This window comes from Pongo pygmaeus, chromosome 1 (genome assembly GCF_028885625.2).
Source record: "Pongo pygmaeus isolate AG05252 chromosome 1, NHGRI_mPonPyg2-v2.0_pri, whole genome shotgun sequence".
NCBI lineage: Eukaryota > Metazoa > Chordata > Mammalia > Primates > Hominidae > Pongo > Pongo pygmaeus.
Genome location: NC_072373.2, coordinates 206,865,591 through 206,884,821, shown reverse-complemented (window position 1 = coordinate 206,884,821; position 19,231 = coordinate 206,865,591). Strand labels below are relative to the sequence as shown.

The window sequence follows — 19,231 nt, the reverse complement described above, 5'->3', positions numbered from 1 at the left end:
GAAAGAAACTTGGCCAGGCACAGTGGCTCACACCTGTAATCCCAGCACTTTGGGAGGCCAAGGTGGTGGATCACTTGAGGTCAGGAGTTCAAGACCAGCCAGGCCAACATGGTGAAACCCCATCTGTATTATAAATAAAAAAAAAATCAGCCAGGCAGGAGAATCACTTGAACCTGGGAAGCAGAGGCTGCAGTGAGCCACGATCCTGCCACTGCACTCCACCCTGGGCAACAGAGTGAAATTCTGTCTCAAAAAAAAAAAAGAAAGAAAGAAAAAGAAACTTGCTGGGGACATTGGGAATCCACACTCTTGTCCATTTATTTGAAAACCTAGGATCCCATCCAGTTGCTTTGCATTCTCCCCTTCCATCTCCAAACAAATACTTGGTAAATTAACTGACTAATTAGAAATCTGCAACACTGCCGGGCACGGTGGCTCACGCCTCTAATCCCAGCACTTTGGGAGGCCGAGGCGGGCGGATCACCTGAGGTCAGGAGTTTGAGACCAGCCTGGCCAACATGGCAAAACCCCGTCTCTACTAAAAATACAAAAAAATTAGCCAGGCATGGTGGCATGTGCCTATAATCCCAGCTACTTGGGAGGCTGAGGCAGGAGAATCGCTTGAACCTGGGAGGTGGAGGTTGCAGTGATCCAAGGTCACGCCACTGTGCTCCAGCCTGGGTGACAGAGCAAAACTCAGAAAAAAAAAGAAAAGAAATCTGCCAACAGGACAGTTTTGTTGAGTATTTTCAAATATCTTCTTCCTCTTTCAATTATTTTATAATTCAGCAACTTCTCTTTTAGAGAATGGACTAATAATCCTCACATTCATAACATACTTGACAATTTACACAGCCTGGGAAGGCTCACGGCTATTATGTGAGGCAGGTTTTGCTCAACTATTCCATGAGCAAATAGATTCAGAGGGGGCAAGTCGTTTGCCCAAAAACCCATAGCAAGTGGCAGACAAAGCCAGGACCTGAGTCTTTTTTTTTTTTTTCTCTCTTTTTTTGAGAAAGAGTCTCGCTCTATCACCAGGCTGGAGTGCAGTGGCGTGATCTCAGCTCACTGCAACCTCTGAATCCCAGGTTCAAGTGATTCTCCTGCCTCAGCCTCCCGAGTAGCTGGGACTACAGGTGCGCGCCACCACACTCAACTAATTTTTTGTATTTTTAGTGGAGACGGGCTTTCATGTTGGCCAGGATGGTCTTGATCTCTTGACCTCTTGATCCGCCCTCCTCGGCCTCCCAAAGTGCTGGGATTACAGTGTAAGCCACCATGCCCGGTCAGGACTTGAGTCCTTGTGTCATGACAAGGTCAGATTGGCAAAGAGGCAGGATTGAATGTATGACTCTGCACAGGGTGAGGGGCCCTGATACCATGCACAATCTTTTGTCTTTATTTCCAGGGGCAAATCCCATCTATTTTCTCTCTCTTTTTGACTTTGTATTTTTCTGACCATTTTTTCTCAGTAATGCCTTCATTGCTACCATTAGCTGGCCTTGAGTTATTGTTATTATTATTTACTTTTTGTAGAGATGGGGTCTCACTATATCACCCAGGCTTGTCCCAAACTCCTGGCCTTAAGTGATCCTTCCGCCTTGGTTTCCCAAAGTTCATGCTCAGATTACGGGCATGAAGCACCACACCCTGCCAGGCCCTAGACTTTAGTCCTTTCCCCACCTTACTGGTGGAGTCCGGACCTTCTCACCAACAAGGATTTGCCCATCAGGCTGTTGGGCTTTGGAGTCAGACATCACTGAGTTCCAATCTTGGCTCTGCCAAGTATTATTGGCTTTTTGCTCTCAAGTAAAGCCACTCACTTCATTCATCTCTTTCACTCAGTTTCCTCACCCATAAAACAGGAGTAACAAGTAGTACCTGTCTCATCAGTGGTGGGGAGGCATGAAGACTAATTGAGTTAGCTCAGGCCTAATACAGTGCCTGCCACATGCTAAGCCCTCCATGAATGGCAGCTTGTATAGATGCTATATATGTGTACACATTAGAGCTTTCTCCTCACTTTCTCAAGTTCTTTGCTAGTTGGTAACCAATGAGAGTGATGATGTCATCTCTATTGTGCCCTTGGGCTAGTAGGAGGAATGTCAAAGAGGGAGGTGAGAGGCAGGAGGGAAGGGTGGGACAGGAAAGCAGAGGGGGAAGACCCTGTCTCCACTCAAGACTTTTAGATATGAAAGAACAGGAAGCTGAGATTGTGCCAGGGAGCACCTGCCAGCTTGCTGTCATGACGAGAGTCCTGGATTAAGGAGATAGGAAGGATGCTGGTTCTAGTCCCAGGTGGAACTGATGGCTGTGTAACCTCAGGCACAACAGCCTCCTTCTCAGTAGGTCCATCTGCACCAGGAGTGTTTTTTTTTTTTTTTTTCCCAGAGTCTTGCTCTGTCACCCAGGCCGGAGGCTGGAATACAGTGGCGAGATCTCGGCTCACTGCAGCTGCCTCCTCCCAGCTTCAAGAAATTTTCCTGCCTCAGCCTCCCAAGTAGCTGGGATGACAGGTGCCTGCCACCATTTTTCTATTTTTAGTAGTGATGGAGTTTCACTATTTTGGCTGGTTTTGAACTCCTGACCTCAGGTGATCCACCCGCCTCAGCCTCCCAAAGTGCTGGAATTACAGGTGTGAGCCACTGTAACCTGCCAGGAGTGGTTTTTTGATGAGATCTCAAAAGGCCTTTCCAACATGGAAGTTATGCAATTAATCACATGGGGCAGAAAATGGGGGCATTGTCAGATTGCAAAAGAGCTAGCGTGAGAAAGGCAGATCACGAAAGCCTGGGGCAGCAGTTCTCAAACTTCGCGATCTCAGTGACCCTTTACCGTCTTAAAAGTTACCTCGGCAATAAAGAGCTTTTGTTGATGTAGTTTACACCTATTAGTACTGACTATATTAGAGACTAAAACTGAGAACTTAAAAAAAATTAATAATCCTATTGCATGTTAATAGAAAAATTTTTTTTGAGACTGAGTCTCACTCTGTCACCCAAGCTGGAGTGCAGTGGTGCGATCTTGCTTCAATGCAAACTCTTGCCTCCCGGTTTCAAGCAATTCTTCCACCTCAGCCTCCTGAGTAGCTGGGACTACAGGCGTGTGCCACCACACCCGGCTAATTTTTGTGTTTTTAGTAGAGACAGGGTTTCACCATGTTGGCCAGGCTGGTCTTGAACTCCTGACCTTGTGATCCACCTGCCTTAGCCTCCCAAAGTGCTGGGATTACAGGCATGAGCCACCACGCCTGCCCTGAAGTAACACATTTTTAAATGAAAATAACTTTTTGTGGCAAATCTCTTTGTCTGGTTTATGAGAAGGCAGCTGGATTCTTACCTCTGCTTCAGCATGCAAACTGTTGCAATACGTTGTTGTGGTTAAACTATGTGAAGAAAATAAATTTGCCACTCTCTCCTGAGTGCTTCCTTTGTGGCAGGCACTGTGAAAGGCCTTTTACAAGCACTCTGTCCTTTTCTGTTGTTGTTCAAATCCATACTATATATTTTTTAAATCTTTGTTCATTTGTTTTTGAGACGGAGTCTCACTCTGTCACTCAGGCTGGAGTGCAGTGGCGCGATCTTGGCTCACTGCAAGCTTCGCCTCCAGGGTTCACGCCATTCTCCTGCCTCAGCCTCCCAAGTAGCTAGGACTACAGGCACCCGCCACCACGCCTGGCTATTTTTTATTACTTTTTTTGAATTTTTAGTAGAGACAGGGTTTCACCATGTTAGCCAGGATGGTCTTGATCTCCTGACCTTGTGATCCGCCCGCCTCAGCCTCCCAAAGTGCTGGGATTATAGGATTACAGGTGTGAACCACTGCACCTGACCTTTTTTTTTTTTTTTGGAGACAGGGCAGAGTCTTACTCTGTTGCCCAGGCTGGAGTGCAGTGGCGCGATCTTGGCTCACTGCGAGCTCCGCCTCCCAGGTTGAAGTGATTTTCCTGCCTCAGCCTCCTAAGTAGCTGGGATTACAGATGTGCAACACCATGCCCAGCTAATTTTTGTATTTTTAGTAGAGATGGGGTTTCGCCATGTTGGCCAGGCTGGTCTCCAACTCCTGGCCTCAGGTGATCCAACCGCCTCCACCTACCAAAGTGCTGGGATAACAGGCGTGAGCCACCACACCTGGCCCGTACTATATATTATTTTTAAATATTTTCATTCTATTTTTTATGGACAAATAATAATTGTATATATTTATGGAATACAATGTGATGTTACAATACCCGTATCAAAATGCTAAAAGAGTAGATTTTAAATGTTGTTACCACAAAGAAATGCACTGTCTCCTTTATCCTCCAAACTGCCCTTGGAGATAGACTGTCTCATTTTCACCATCTTATCTATGAGGAACCAGAGGCTCAGCTACACTGGATTTGCCGAGGTCACAAAATTTGTAAATGGCAGAGTCAGAATTCAAACTCATATATCTGGTGCCAGGCCCTGACCACAGAAGTTAGGCAGCCTAGATGTGAAACCACCTTTGCAAAATTATGACTGAGACAGTGAAAGAGATCTAACTTAACCGACTGCATCTTGCTTCTAACCTCCAAGCTGTCCTTGTTCATTCCTGGGCGTAGGCTGAACTAACTTTGGGAGAAACTTAGTTTAAAACTAAGACGATAACAGCCCTTTCCCAAAGTACACCTCCTTCTTGCCTGGGGACTAGATTGCCTTTGTAGGACTAACATTAGGAACAAGATTAGAAATTATGGTTTAGGGTCTGGTGTGGTGGTTCACGCCTGTAATCCCAGCACTTTGGGAGGCTGAGGCGGGTGGATCACTTGAGGTCAGGAGTTAAGACTAGCCTGGCCAACATGCTGAAACTCCGTCTCCACTAAAAATACAAAAGTTAGCCAGGTGTGGTGGTGCACGCTGTAATACCAGGTACTCGAGAGGGTGAGGCAGAAGAATCACTTGAACCCGGGAGGTGGAGGGTGCAGTGAGCCGAGATTGTGTCACTGCACTCTAGCCTGGGCGACAGAGGGTTCTCCGTCAAGAGAGAAAGAAAGAATGAATGAATGAAAGAAAGAAAGAGAAAGAGAGAGAGGGAGGGAGGGAGGGAGGAAGGAAGGAAGGAAGGTTGGTTTAGGAGTCATGCAGCTGGAGGCTACAAGATTCTGACCCTCCCTAAACTGCTCCTGCGATCAGTGCTTGAGATATTTTGCAGACCCTCCGCTTGATGGATCAGCTGGCACCACCCAAATCCATAAACTGGCTCATGTGATCTCGTGGCCCCCACCCAGGAACTGACTCAGTGCAAGAGGACAGCTTTGACTCCCTGTGATTTCATCCCTGGCCAATCAGCACTCCTGGCTCACTGGCTCCCCGCAACCAAACAAATTGTCCTTAAAAACTCTGATCCTTGAATGCTGGGGGAGACTGATTTGAGTAATAATAAAATTCCGGTCTCCCGCACAGCCAGCTCTGCATAAATTACTCTTTCTCTATTGCAATTCTCCAGTCTTGATGAATTGGCTCTGTCTGGGTGGCAGGCAAGGTGAACCCCTAGAGGCTTATAGACGGAGGGGCATGGGGTCTCTCTTATGCCTCTGGGCAACCATCTCTTCCCTGATCTCATTTTTTTTTTTTTTTTGAGACAGAGTTTCACTCTTGTTGCCCAGGCTAGGGTACAATGGTGCAATCTCGGCTCACTGAAACCTCTGCCTCCCAGGCTCAAGCAATTCTCTTGCCTCAGCCTCCCAAGTAGCTGGGATTACAGGCATGTGCCACCACACCTGGCCAAGTTTGTATTTTTAATAGAAATGGGGTTTCTCCATGTTGATCAGGCTGGTCTTGAACTCCCAACCTCAGGTGAACTGCCCGCCTTGGCCTCCCAAAGTGCTGAGATTATAGGCATGAGCCACCGCGCCTGGCCTCCCTGATCTCATTTTTATCCTTCCCACCTTGGACCATTTTACCGAGCCATGCTTCCAGCAACCAACCAAATTGTCCTTAAAAACTCTGATCCTCGAATGCTGGGGGAGACTGATTTGAGTAATAGGACACTAGAATGGTTGCTCCAAGGGAGTTAGGGCTCATTATTTGTTTTGTTCACTCCTGTATCTTAAGTGCACCTGCCTCACCCATGGTCACTGCTCAGTAACTGTTTCTTTCTTTCTTTTTTTAATTGTAGGCAACCATTATTACAGAAGTCTCTTATTTTAAGTGGCTTTTGCCGATTTTAGATTTGAGGGGAAGGTCTACAGTTAAGCTTGGAACCACTTAGTATCCGAGAGGGTGGCAGGAACATCCAACCCCTCAAAGCAGGTGGCATGGGTGCCATTGGGAGGGGATCTGGGGCCTGTCTTGTGCCCTAAATCTTCCTCCACCTGAGACGTGCGCCCCAGTGTACCAGAGATGCCTAAGACTCCAATCCCCCAGCTCTGGCTGTGTGGAAAAGGTGCCTACTTCACAGCATCAAGCTTCAGTTGACTACATGCCAAAGACAGACAAGGTTAAGTGTGGCCTTTCATGGTGTCAAGAAGCAGTTAGTGTCCTGATTTCCCCTCCACCCACTCGCAGACCTGCTGCAGCCTCCCCAGGCACCTCAGGCATAGAAGATGAGCTCAGAGATCTGCCCACCCTGGACCCCACTCCCGTTGGTGCTGTCCGAGGAGCACTGGAACTGGAAGGCCACCTTTCTGCACTGTACTTCCGTCATCCCCTCCTGCCCAAAGTAGCTGAGGTTGCTGCCGTCCAGGACAGCACTGGCCGTGTAGAAGGTGTCTTGTTCAACCTGGACCGGGTGTTCAAACCAGACCAGGAAGGTGTTACTGGATCTGTCCGACATGAATTTGGTCAGGTTCTGAGCCAGAACCACCCCGAGCCTCTTGAGCTCAATCTTCACGCTGTACTCAGCCTTCCCAGAGCTGGACCCATACAGGCCCAGCCCCGCAATAAATACCCTTCTGTTCACTGCAAACTGGATGCTGTCGCAGAGCCCGCGGTACAGGCATTGGTTGCTGCAGTAGGCAGAAGACTGGAATCGGTGGCACCTCTGCGGGGCGAGGCCCTTCCTCTTGATCAGGGGGAAGTCCAGGCGGGGCTTGTTGGTGGCGGTGTACCACAGGAAGATGGTGTGGTTCTCCTCTAGAGTCAGGATGTCTGGATGTCTGACTGGGCAGCACCGTTGGCAAACTCCTCTAGGGTCATGGTTGGAATTCGGATCAGATAGAGGGCTTGCCCCAAAACACGCCTCTTGTTTCGTGGGGTGGACTGGCATCCCCTGCCTCTTGCACTCTGCCTTAGCCCAGTTCAGGACGGCCTGGAAGACCACCGCCTCCTCGGTGTTGAGGGCCTCCCGAGTGACAATGATCTCCAACGTCTGCCGGTCCATCTCACAGAAGCCTTCGGACGGCAGGGCCATCTCGGCCTGTGCGTCGATGACCTCCCAGCAGCGCTGGGTCAGGTCGGGCTCCTCAAACAGCCGGCTCTGGGACAGCAGGACGCAGGCGTTCTTGGCTTTCAGACTTGTCCCCAGAAAGCTGACGCAGGCTTTTGCCAATGCTGGGACGATGTACTTCTTAGCCGCCTACAGAGTGGCCAGCACCGTATCCGCTTCCAGATCGATCTCATCACTGTACACGTAGTTTAACAGGATCAGAAAGGCTGCGGGCTCCACGTCTGGAATGTGAATTTCAGATTTGACTTCCGCCAGGTCCCAGTAGAACATGGCATAGAAGACTGAGCGGCAGACAGCCAGGACGTACTTGTGGGCGGGCACCGTCCTGGTCGCCCCCGGGGGTCCCATGACAAAGTGCACGTCGGCCATGAGCTCGTTGTTGAACATGAGCGCGTTCCTCTCGCGCAGCGTGCGGCGGCAGCGCCACTCGGGGCTCTCCCGGTGGTTGTTGCCGAGTGTGGGCGGCGCGGGCGCGGGGGCGCTGTGCAGGCTGCGTTGCCCGGCCTTCCTGCCCACCGCGGCGCCTGCGTTGCTGTGGGCTAGGACCGCCGCCGCGGCGCTGGCGGGGTCGTAGAGCTCCGCCGCTATCTTTGCGGGCGGGACGCCGGGGTCAGCCTCGGCGCCTGTGGACCCCCGCCCCGCGCCCTCGCGCCGCGCCGGGGTCTCGGGAGCGGCTCTGCAAGCAAAAAGCAGGGAGGTCGGGCGCTGAGCGACGCGGCGGTGAAGGCAGGCCAGGGGCAGCAGCATTCATGGGCGGCGGCGGCGGCGCTGCGACCCGCGGGGCTGCCACCCGTGCCCCTACAACCCCCGCCCCTGCGATCCTGCCAGAGCCTAGCCTAGCGCAGCCGGGCCAGGCCCGGCCGCAGCAATAACTGTTTCTTAATGGATTGGTTGGAGGTATTCTCTCTGACACATGCCAACATCCTCAAGGAGGGTAACCTGCTTTCTAATTTTCAAAGTGAGGCCGGGTGCAGTGATTCACACCTGTAATCCCAGCAATTTGGGAGGCTGAGGTGGGAGGAGCCCTTGGGCCCAGGAGTTCAAGACAAGCCTGGGCAACATAGGAAGACCCCGCCTCTACAAATAAAAAAAAGTTAGCCAGGGGTGGTAATTCATGCCTGTGGTCCCAGGCACTTGGGAGGCTGAGGTGGGAGGACCACTTGAGCCCAGGTGGTTGAGGCTACAGCTAGCCGTGATCATGCCACTGCACTCCAGCCTGGGTGACAGAGTGAGACCCCAGGCCTAAAAAAAAAAAAAAAAAAGCCTTTTTTTTTTAACGTGCATCAGTAAGAAGGGCATGCCTGGGTTAACATATCAAAAGTGCTCCTCATAGTATCTGTGAAACAGCCTTGCAGACCCTAACCTGCCAGGCCATAAATGCAAGGGTGAAAATGGGATTGTGGGGAGCTTCACTTTAACAATAGCTGGTTGTGTAACATGCAATTAATCCTCACAGTAAGTCAGGAAGGGTGGTCCTATTATCATCATCTCTGTTTTGCAGACAAGGAGACCGATGCTCAAAGATGCAGTGACTTGTCTGAGGTTGCACAAAAGGGCAGAGCCCGATGTGAACCCAAACCTGTGCCCAGGTCTGCAACTGTCACAGGGGCCTGCCTCCTAGTTGCTCAGCTGGCTCCTGCGGCTTTCTCCCGGGGACTTCTCTCTAATCTTTCTGGGCGGCCCTTTGAAATGTTGAAAAATTGCATTTGGGCTCCCCATTTTCTGCTTTACCAGATTCCAGAGTTCACACTGCCTAAAGACAGGCATCTTAGCTTTGCCCCACTAGGGAGCTCCCTTGTGATCTAGGTGATGTCACTCAGATCCTCTGTTTTTTCTGTTCATTTGGTTGTTTTTTTTTTGGAGTCTCGCTCTGTCACCCAGGCTGGAGTGCAGTGGTGTGATCTCGGCTCACTACAACCTCTGCTTCCCGGGTTCAGGTGATTCTCCCGGCTCAGCCTCCCGAGTAGCTTGGGATTACGGGCGCCTGCCACCACACCCAGCTAATTTTTTTGTATTTTTATTAGAGACAAGGCTTCACCATGTTGGCCAGGCTGGTCTCGAACTCCTGACCTCAGGTGATCTACCTGGTGCTGCTTCCAAGTGCTGGGATTACAAGTGTGAGCCACTGCACCTGGCTAATCTTCATTTTTATAACAAGAACTAAAAGGCCTATCTCCCTCTTTCAAAGAAAGTCTACTACAGAAAATTATTTGATGCTCTGTGATATTACAGTGTAAATGACTGATAAGCATGTGTGGATCTCTTTCACCCTGAGGGTAGCCTGTTACTGTGAAATCTGTCAGCCATCGGGGAAGTATGCATTTGTCTGGGGGTGGGAGGAGCATCGTTAAAATCACACCTGGAAGTGGCCAGTCACCCATTCTGTCCGTGAAGTGATCTCCGTAGGAAAGGAAACTTTCATACAAAGTAACGCATTATAACCAGGGGACACAGAGGCCTGTCCCCTGATGATGAGGACTTTTCATAGTGGCTTCTCTCTAAAGCAGGAGTAAGACAGGGTTAACCACGTGGTGAACATTCTGAATCACCTGTGGTTTGCCTCCAGGCCACTCTACCTCTTCCTGGTTTGGCCAGATCCCAAAGGGTAGAGCCCCTGCGCTAGCCATGATTCTGGTTTGCTTATAGGGTTGCATCAGTGCGGGGTTGAGGTTGCAATTCAGGCTGGTTCCCAGAACAGGGGAGTTTGTGAAGCCATGTGGAGAGCCACGGAGGCTCAGCTCTTGAAACACTCTGGTGATTATGACAATAGTAGCAGCTAATACTGAAATTGCACCTACTGTATACTGTGTGTCAGGCACTATTCTCTGCACTTAACTTTTCTTTTCTTTTCTTTTCTTTTTGAGATGAGTCTGGCCCTGTCGCCCAGGCTGGAGTGTAGTGCATCTCGGCTCACTGCAACCTCCGCCTCCCAGGTTCAATCGATTCTCTTGCCTCAGCTTCTCAAGTAGCTGGGATTACAGGTACCTGACAGCATGCTAGCTAGTTTTTGTATTTTTAGTAGAGATGGGGTTCACCATGTTGGCCAGGCTTGTCTCAAACTCCTGACCTCAGGTGATCCACCTGCCTTGGCCTCCCAAAGTTCTGGGATTACAGGCATGAGCCACCGCGCCTGGCCGTCTTTGCACTTTATATATTATATATATTTATATATTAACTTATATATTCTACACAACAAATCCATGATGGGGGACAAGTATCACTCCTGTTCTGTAGTTGGGGAAACCAGCATCGGCAGAGAGGCTTGACTCATGGGGCTGATAAGATCTGTGAGTGGTGGCAAAGGGGCTGGAGGGGACAAAGGGACAAGCTGGGCAGAGGCTGATGGATGAATTAAACCTGGTGTGGGGACTCAGGCCATGGAGAGACGAGGAACAGCCAGGGATAGGCCAGACATCTGGGGAGCTGATCCTCCTGTAAGTTCCTTCTACCTCTCTATAATAGAATTAATTAAGGTGCATTTGTGCATCTGTTGGCTTTTGGTCCCTGGGACCATAACAAAGAACACATGTTGCAATCTCTGGCCTGGGATTTGGGATCTAGCGGGATCACGGGACACTCTATCAAGCCAATCTCAGGCCTTGGGAGCCAAACTTGCAAGGTGGCCTGGATTTCTAGTTCCTGTTCCTGTTCTGTGTAAAAGAGATTCTCAGTTGGTTCTGAACACAGATTCTCAGTTGGTCCTGAACTTATCCTCAGAACCAACTGAGAATAAGGAGGAAATAGGTAGACAGAGGCAGCCTGAGTCATAGTTGTGAGTTCTGATTCTGCTCCCACTCTGATGTTTTTTGGAGAACTAGGCTTAAGCTGTCTTCCCCCCTCAGACTGTCCAGCAGTGGGACTCCAGGCCCACACCACTGTATCCGCCTCCTGCCCCTTATTAAAGCTGTGGTCTCTCGTGCAAATTACGTCGTCTCCTTGAGCCTCACTGTCCTTGTCTGTAAAATGGGAATAATGAAAATACCTCCACTCAGGACTGTTGTGAGGATTAAACGGGATGTATGGGACATGGAAAACTTAATTTTACAAACCCCAGTGGAAACTACTGGAGCCATTTCATAATTTTCTATGGCCCATGAAAAAGGAAGTGATTTTAAATCAAATGTACTATTTACAATAAGTGTATCATTTAAAATTTTTCTCTAACTTTTTTTTCATTTTTCTTTCTTTCTTTTTAGAGATGGAGTTTTGCCATGTTGCCCACATTGGTCTTGAACTCCTGAGCTCAAGTGATCCACCTTGAGCTTCAGCACTTCCCAAAGTGCTCGGATTGCAGGCGTGAGCCACCGCACCCGGCCAATGTATACTTTTTAAAAGTAATTTTATGTTTGCTATATGATGAGATAAAATAGGTCTCATTCAGCTGGGAGTGGTGGCAGCTCCTTGAGAGACTCAGCTACTTGAGAGACTGAGATGAGAGGATGGCTTGAATCTAGGACGTCAAGGTTGCGGTGAGCCATGATTGCCCACGGCACTCCAGCCTGGGTGACAAAGTGAGACTCTGTGTCAAAAAAAAAAAAGAAAAAATATGTCTCAGGCCCCTATTTGCATGCCTCTCTGTATATGCCTTGCAGGTGTAGATCTCTTTTATACCCAGTACAGGAAAAGACAGACTACATCTTTCTCTCTTCTTACCAACCTTCGAAATGTTGTGAAGTACTAGGATTTCTCTAATATGCCATATAAGAAAGTTGATCAGATAAATGTAATTTATGAATCTTGAAGCAGGCCGGGCATGGTGGCTCACTCCTGTAATCCCAGCACTTTAGGAGAGCAAGGTGGGCGGATCACCTGAGGTCAGGAATTCGGGACCAGCCTGGCCAACATGGTGAAACCCTATCTCTACTAAAAATACAAAAAAATTAGCTGGCGTGTGGCATGCACCTGTAATCCCAGCTACATGGGAGGCTGAGGCAGGAGAATCGCTTGAACCTGGGAGGTGGAGGTTGGGACGTGGAGGTTGCAGTGAGCTGAGATCACGCCACTACACTCCAGCCTGGTGACAGAGGGAGACCTTGTCTCAAAAAAAAAAAAAAAAAGAGAGAGAAAAAAGAAGAATCTTGAAGCAAATCTGCAGAGGAGTTAACACCGTCATTTCCTTGTATTTTCTCTTCTGTTTTTTGAGATGGAGTCTTGCTCTGTTGCCCGGGCTGAAGTGCAGTGGTGTGATCTTGGCTCACTGCAACCTCTGCCGCCCGGGTTCAAGCAATGCTCCAGCCTCAGCCTCCCAAGTAGCTGGGATTACAGGCATGTGCCACCACACCTGGCTAATTTTTGTATTTTTTTAGTAGAGATGGGGTTTCACCATGTTGGCCAGGCTGGTCTCAAACTCCTGGCCTCAAGTGATCCACCCACCTCAGCCTCCCAAAGTTCTGAGATTACAGGCGTGAGCTACCATACCCAGCTTCCTTGTATTTTTGATATCAGTTTCTTATGCTGTCTTTAATCATTGGCTCAGTAAGGGTATAAATTAAATGATATCAGATTAAGAGCAAAAACGATGTAAAGCCATATATCAGCCAAAGCTGTAGCTGAATGATTAATTGCCTGGTTGTGAGTCATGAGATAGTTTGTTCTATCACCACTAACTACTGCTTTTTTTTTTTTTTTTTTTTTTTGAGATGGAATCTCCCTCTGTTACCAGGCTGCAGTGGCGTGATCTTGGCTCACTGCAACCTCTGGCTCCCTGGTTCAAGCAATTCTCCTGCCTCAGCCTCCTGAGTAGTTGGGATTACAGGCACATGCCACTATGCCCGGCTAATTTTTGTATTTTTAGTAGAGACGGGGTTTCACCATGTTGGCCAGCATGGTCTCGATATCCTGACCTCATGATCTGCCCGCCTGGGCCTCCCAAAGTGCTGGGATTACAGGCATGAGCCACCGTGCCTCGCCGACTATCGCTTTTTAAATATTTATTTTATTTTTGAGATAGGGATCTTGCTCTGTCACCCAGGCTAGAGTGCAGTAGCACAATCTCGGCTCACTGCAGCCTTGAATTCCTGGGCTCAAGCGATGCCTGGCTGTACCTGCCAGATTTGATTCTTCCACTTATCCTAGGAAGATCTCATGTTGAGAAAAATATCTTTTAAATATTACAATAATTATTCACTAATTTTTAAAAAACAGAAACAGGCATCAAGACCTTCTAATGATGTGAACCTTCTGGAACGTCTCCCTCCCTAGTGGGAAAAGCTGGTAGAAAGTAGTGGGAAGACAGACTTGGGTTTGACTCCTGTCTCTGCCTGTTGTGTCTAAGCCTTAGTGGCCTTTACCTGTCAAATGGGCACATTAGAAGGGAGGGAGGGCTACAGAAGGTCAGTGAAGCACCCTCTGGCTCCTCCCTTGCTTTCAGTGGGCTCTATTCCCCAGCTTCCAGCTCCATCAGATTTTCCAGGACCCAAACAGACCCAGGGAGAGACACAGAGGGCAAACTCAATGAATTTGGGCGGAGGCAACACTGTGAACGCAGCTGTGGCTCTCAAAGAGGAACTTAGGGGTTGCTTCAACCTCTAGGGAGGCAAGGGAGCCTCTGAGAGACAGGTGGGGTGGTGGGGGTGAGGGAGTGGGAAAAGCTGCCTTTGACTCACTGTATGAACAGAAGATCAGAGACCTCCTTTCTGGGCAGTGGGAGCAGGTCGGGGAGGGGAGGAGAAGCCGTGAAGCTCACGGGACACCGAACCATGAAGTCCCCTCTGCTCATGGGCTCACCCACATCCTCCCAGACTGGATGGGGCCCCAGCAGCCTTCACTCCCTCGCCTGCTGGGGAATCCTTCCCTCCCTGCTTGGCCCTAACTCCACTATGCAGTTCCTCCCCCATTAATCTACCCTTGTCTGTCATTTTCTCTCCTTGGCATTTGAGGTCTTTGCTGCATGGCGTGAGGACTGAGTACATCCTTTCTCTCCCCAGGAGATGGAGGGAAAAGAGAACAGTTTTACACTGTTCTCTTTTCACGTGTTTTGGGTTCTGCTGGAAGTTTTACACTGTTCTGGGTTCTTCTGGAAGAAGGCTGAGACCTGATCTTACTCTTCTGGTGGTCCCTGCAGCGCAGCTGGGGACTGAGAGCCTTGGCTGTGCGTGGGTTCCCACTCTGCCCTCTCCCAATACGTCAGCGTCCTCATTTATAGCTTGGGGAGAGAAAGAGAATTGCCTTTATAGGACCGAGGTGAGGATTACATAAGATAATGCCCAAGCACGGTCAGGAAAGGTCTGTCAGAGATCATCATGAAAACGGGAAGTCACCTGGGCCAAGGGCTAGAGCCTCAGGGTCTTGGCACAGAGTGGACACCTTGCAAGACTGGATTGGACTGCTCAGTTTGGGGTAGGGGGAGAGAAGCCGGCCATATTAATATGATATCCCTCCAATTTCCTCCCCAGCGCAGGTTCTCGGGTTGTCCATGTGAAGGCATCCGAAACGCAGCCTGGCAAGTGACACAGTAAAGACAACCCTGATGATGAGTCCCCGAGCCTGCACTGCATCTCCGTACCTATAGGCATTTCCACTCCCGTTCTCCTATTTTGATTCCCACCACAATATGGCTTGGTTCTGGATCCAGATTGAGCTGGACTTGAGTCTCAGCTTTGCCATTACCACCAGTTATGGGACTGTGGACAAGTCTCTCTCCTTTTTTTTTTTTTGAAACAGTATCTTGCTCAGTTACCCAGGCAATAATAGCTCACTGCAACCTCAATCTCCCAGGCTTAAACAATCCTTCCACCTCAGCCTCCTGAGTAGCTGGGACCACAGGCATGTGCCACCACACCTGGCTAATTTTTAATTTTTTTTTTTTTTTTTTTTTTGTGGAGATATGGTCTCACTATGTTTCCTAGACTGGTCTTGAACTGCTGAGCTCAAGCTATCCTCCTGCCTGGGTCTCCCAAAGTGCCAAGCTTACAGGTGTGAGCCACCATGCCCGGCCCCTTGGACAAGTCTTAAGCTTGTGTGAGCTTCAGTTTCTCACCTTGCAAATGTGGTTAGTGATAGCAGCCCCCTCCTAGGCTGTGGTGAGGACTGAATGAGGAACGGTCACAGAGCTCAAATGTGTAGAAAATGCTTCATCAATGTTCGCTTAAGAAAAAAACAAGAGCGGATCACCAGAGGTCGGGAGCTTGAGACCAGCCTGGTCAACATGCAGAAACCCCATCTCTACTAAAAATACAAAATTAGCCAGGCGTGGTGGTGCATGCCTGTAATCCCAGTTACTTGAGAGGCTGAAGCAGGAGAATCGCTTGAACCCAGGAGGCAGAGGTTGCAGTGAGCCAAGATTATGCCATTACACTCCAGCCTGGGCAACAAGAGCAAAACGCTGTCTCAAAAAAAAAAAAGAAAGAAAAGAAAAGGAAAGAAAAAAACAAAAAATAAAAAACAAGAGCCCCTTTGAGGCAGGTTGGGAATGCTATGATAGCGTCATTTTTAGAGTTGAAGAAACTGAGATTCAGAAAGGTGATGTAACTTGCCCCAGGTCGCCTGAATAATTGATGAGGGAGACTTGGGTTTCCATGTGATTCCATGTGATTGATAGCACAAGCTCTGAACCCACAGCGCAGGACTCTCAGCTCACACTGGCTCCGCTGTTCCTTGGCTGTGTGACACTGAGCAAGTCAACACTGCTGCTGAGTCTTGGTTTTTCTCATCTGTAAGATAGGGCTGCCTGTCTCTTTTCAGAGTGCCCTTTATGTCTCATGGCTCGGGGACTTTTTTCAGGGGTGAGAGTAGGAAGCAGAAGCTATTTGAAGACAACCCTTCTTCCTGTCCTTTCCTGAGAACCTGAGCGCAGTGAGAAGGTTAGGCCACGTGGGTGGGGGGTGGGGAGAGAAGAGTGTCCATCTGCCATCCACAGCCAAGGGGAGAGGAGAGATTGTCCTTGGCTGGGAGGGGACCAGAGGTCATGGGCACCTAGACTCTGCTTTCTGGGAAGATGGCAGGACCTCTGGGGGAAGTTACTGGGTGATACATCCTGGATGTCAAAATGAGACACAGTGGTTTCAGGTCTTACAAAGAATCTGGACTCCAGGCATGCCAGGGAAGTGGGCAAGGCTGGACTTCAGACAATCGAGCCCATTTGGGCAATGGGCATCCATCGTAGGAGGACCCAGGAGCCTCCCTCACGCTTATGTTCTGTGTGTCCTCCGGGTCAATGTGCATGGGTGGGGGTGGCAGTGAGGGAAGCTCAGTGCACTTGGAGATTTCATTTCCTCCTAGCCCAGTAGGATGAGGCTCAGGGTCCTATTGAATGTGATTTAATCTGAATAAAGAAAAGACCATTTTATGCACACCTGAGGGCGTGCAGTAAGAGTGACTGGTACTGTAGAATGAGGAGAGAAGAGAGGGGGCTGACGCTGGAGGGCTCTGCTTGGCTGAGCCAGGCTGCCATTTTCCCGTCTTCACTGCCTTAGCCTGGCCTTAGCCGGCCAAAGGGTAAAGGATATGCTTCACCTGCCTAGCGCAGGTTAGGGGGTCACTCTGGTAAGCCACAAGGTGGTTACAGAGCTAGGGACAGGATTATTGGGACTCCACCTCCTGAGGTCTCCCTGAACTTCTCCCCAGCCTCCATCCTGGCTTTCACGCTGCCAACGTGTCTACTTGCCACTCATTCCCGGGAAAAGCAGCCAGGGCTCATTTTATCCTCATCTCAAATCCACAGCAAGAGCAGATGGGGTGAATATCAAACTCTCCACCACAGCCATTCCCGAGCCCTGTGCCACTGCCCGCCCTGTGCCCGCATCAGACAGTCGACCCTCGCAACAAGCCTGTGAGTGACCTTCTCAGGCCCGTATTTCTCAGAAGAGGAAGCTGAGCGGGAAAGAAATGGAGTGATTTGCCTGAGGCCATCGAGCTACCAGTGGCAGAGCTGGGATTCAGACCCAGACGCTGACCCCAGGGCACACTGGAAAATACTGCTCTTCCCTCCGCTGAGTGGAACTTACACCAAAGCAGACCCCTGGCCTCCTGAGTCCAGTGTGCCCCTAACACTACCTTGTGGACTCCCCATCTATAAAATGAGAGCGCGGGACTCACCTGGTCTTCTCAAAGGCCTCTGCCAGCCCCTGTCGTTTCCTGGCCCCCATCTGCTGTTGCAGTCCACACCTCGTAAGGCAGGATAGCCTGGTGGCTGAAGGGTGGGCCGCGAAGCCGGAGTGCCCAGGCTCTAGCCAATGCTCTCACTCAATGCCCGCGTGATTTCAGGTAAGTCACCCAGCCCCCACCTATCAAGTGGGCAACAGTGATAGCGCCTACTGCATACCGCTGTTGTGAGGATTAAATAAATCAAACCACTAAAAGCTCTTCGGGCAGCACCTGGCACACAGTAAGGCCATCTGTGTGTGTGTGATTCTTGTCTCTGTAATGAAATGAAAGCCAAAGTCCTGATTCTTGGTCCTAGGAGGGGGATGCCAGCCCTGAGCATTTCTGTGACTGGTCCTCCGCAACCCCAGGTGTCCTGAAATGACATCTGTCCCCTGCCCCAGACAGGCCCACCTGGCTTCTTGTGTCCCTGGAGGGAAGGGATAAGGTAAGAATACAGGTTTTGGCCAGGCGCAGTGGCTCATGCCTGTAATCCCAGCACTTTGGGAGGCCAAGGTGGACGGATCACCTGAAGTCGGGAGTTCGAGACCAGCCTGGCCAACATGGTGAAACCCTGTCTCTACTAAAAATACAAAAATTAGCCAGGCGCAGTAGTGCACACCTGTAATCCCAGCTACACGGGAAGCTGAGGCAGGAGAATCGCTTGAACCTGTGAGGTGGAGGTTGCACTGAGCCGAGATTGTGCCACTGTACTTTAGCCTGGTCAACAGAGCAAAACTCCGTCTCAAAAACAATCAAACAAACAAAAAAGAATACAGGTGTTGGGGAATGAGGAAGAAGCCTAAAATAAACAACAAAAAAAGCTACTCACGGTTGTGTTGTGGGTGGCTGGGCACCGGGAGCTGCCGGGGGCTGAGGAGTCCCAGTTGTTTTCTGTCCTCTCCCAGGACCTGGCCGTGGGTGCCACTCAGAGCACCTGTTGAGTGCCACCCCCAAGCCAGCTTTCTCTCGCTTTTGTACTTTCTCACAGATGAGTGAGTGTGAGGAGGTCTGGCCTTCCGTGCCTGTTACCACTTCCCCTCCAGGTCCCTGGTGCCACAGTGCTCTTGTCCCTGCGGTTGAGTTCTCTCTCACAACGAACTCTGGCCAGGGTGGGGCATGGGCCTAGACCCTGGAGTCAAGGGACTTGGGTTCTAATCCAGCCTCGTTAAAATGTTGATTCACTTAACCTCCCTAAAGGCAAGTTTCTTTATCTGTAAAATGGGGATAATGCACCAGCATTACAATAGATCACCTAAAAGGACATGCCATTCCAATGCCTCTTCACCACTAGGCCAGAGCTTTGAAATGCAAATGCCTATAGGCAGATTAACATAATGGGTGATGGGTCCTGGTGTGGGGCAATAGGGAGTGGTAGGGACTGTGGGTAATAGGGGGAACACAGGACCCAAGTGGAAAAGCTTGGCTGGAGCTGAGAGGTACCTGACCCTCTCCACTGGCCCAGCTGAGAGGTATCTGCCCCACACCCCAGACCCTGATCTGGGCCAGTAGAGAGGGGCAGGTACCTCTTAGTTCCAGCCAAGCTTTTCTGCTTGGGAGTATAGGCAAACTGTCAGATGTTCCAAGCATTTGGAAGTTGTGCTGTATTTTCCAAGAGATACCAGAAATCTTGACTTATGTGATAGCTTCCTGTGTAGGTGTGTGTTTTGTTTTTTGTTTGTTTGTTTGTTTTTGTTTTGAGACCAAGTCTCGCTCTGTTGCCCAGGCTGGAGTACAATGG

At 49.8% G+C, this 19,231-nt stretch overlaps 1 protein-coding gene and 1 pseudogene across 2 annotated transcripts in view; both read right to left on the bottom strand.

Moving 5' to 3' along the window:
- The window catches only part of CNR2 (cannabinoid receptor 2), a 44,579-nt gene extending 26,108 nt beyond the window's left edge, over positions 1 to 18,471 (bottom strand). For both annotated transcript variants that reach the window (XM_054457861.1, XM_054457868.1), the window contains exon 1: positions 18,323 to 18,471. The gene's annotated coding sequence lies outside the window, so the exon portion shown is untranslated. The remainder of the gene's footprint in view (positions 1 to 18,322) is intronic.
- On the bottom strand, positions 6,556 to 8,157 carry LOC129017359 (BTB/POZ domain-containing protein 6-like; annotated as a pseudogene).
- Positions 18,472 to 19,231: the final 760 nt, after the last annotated feature.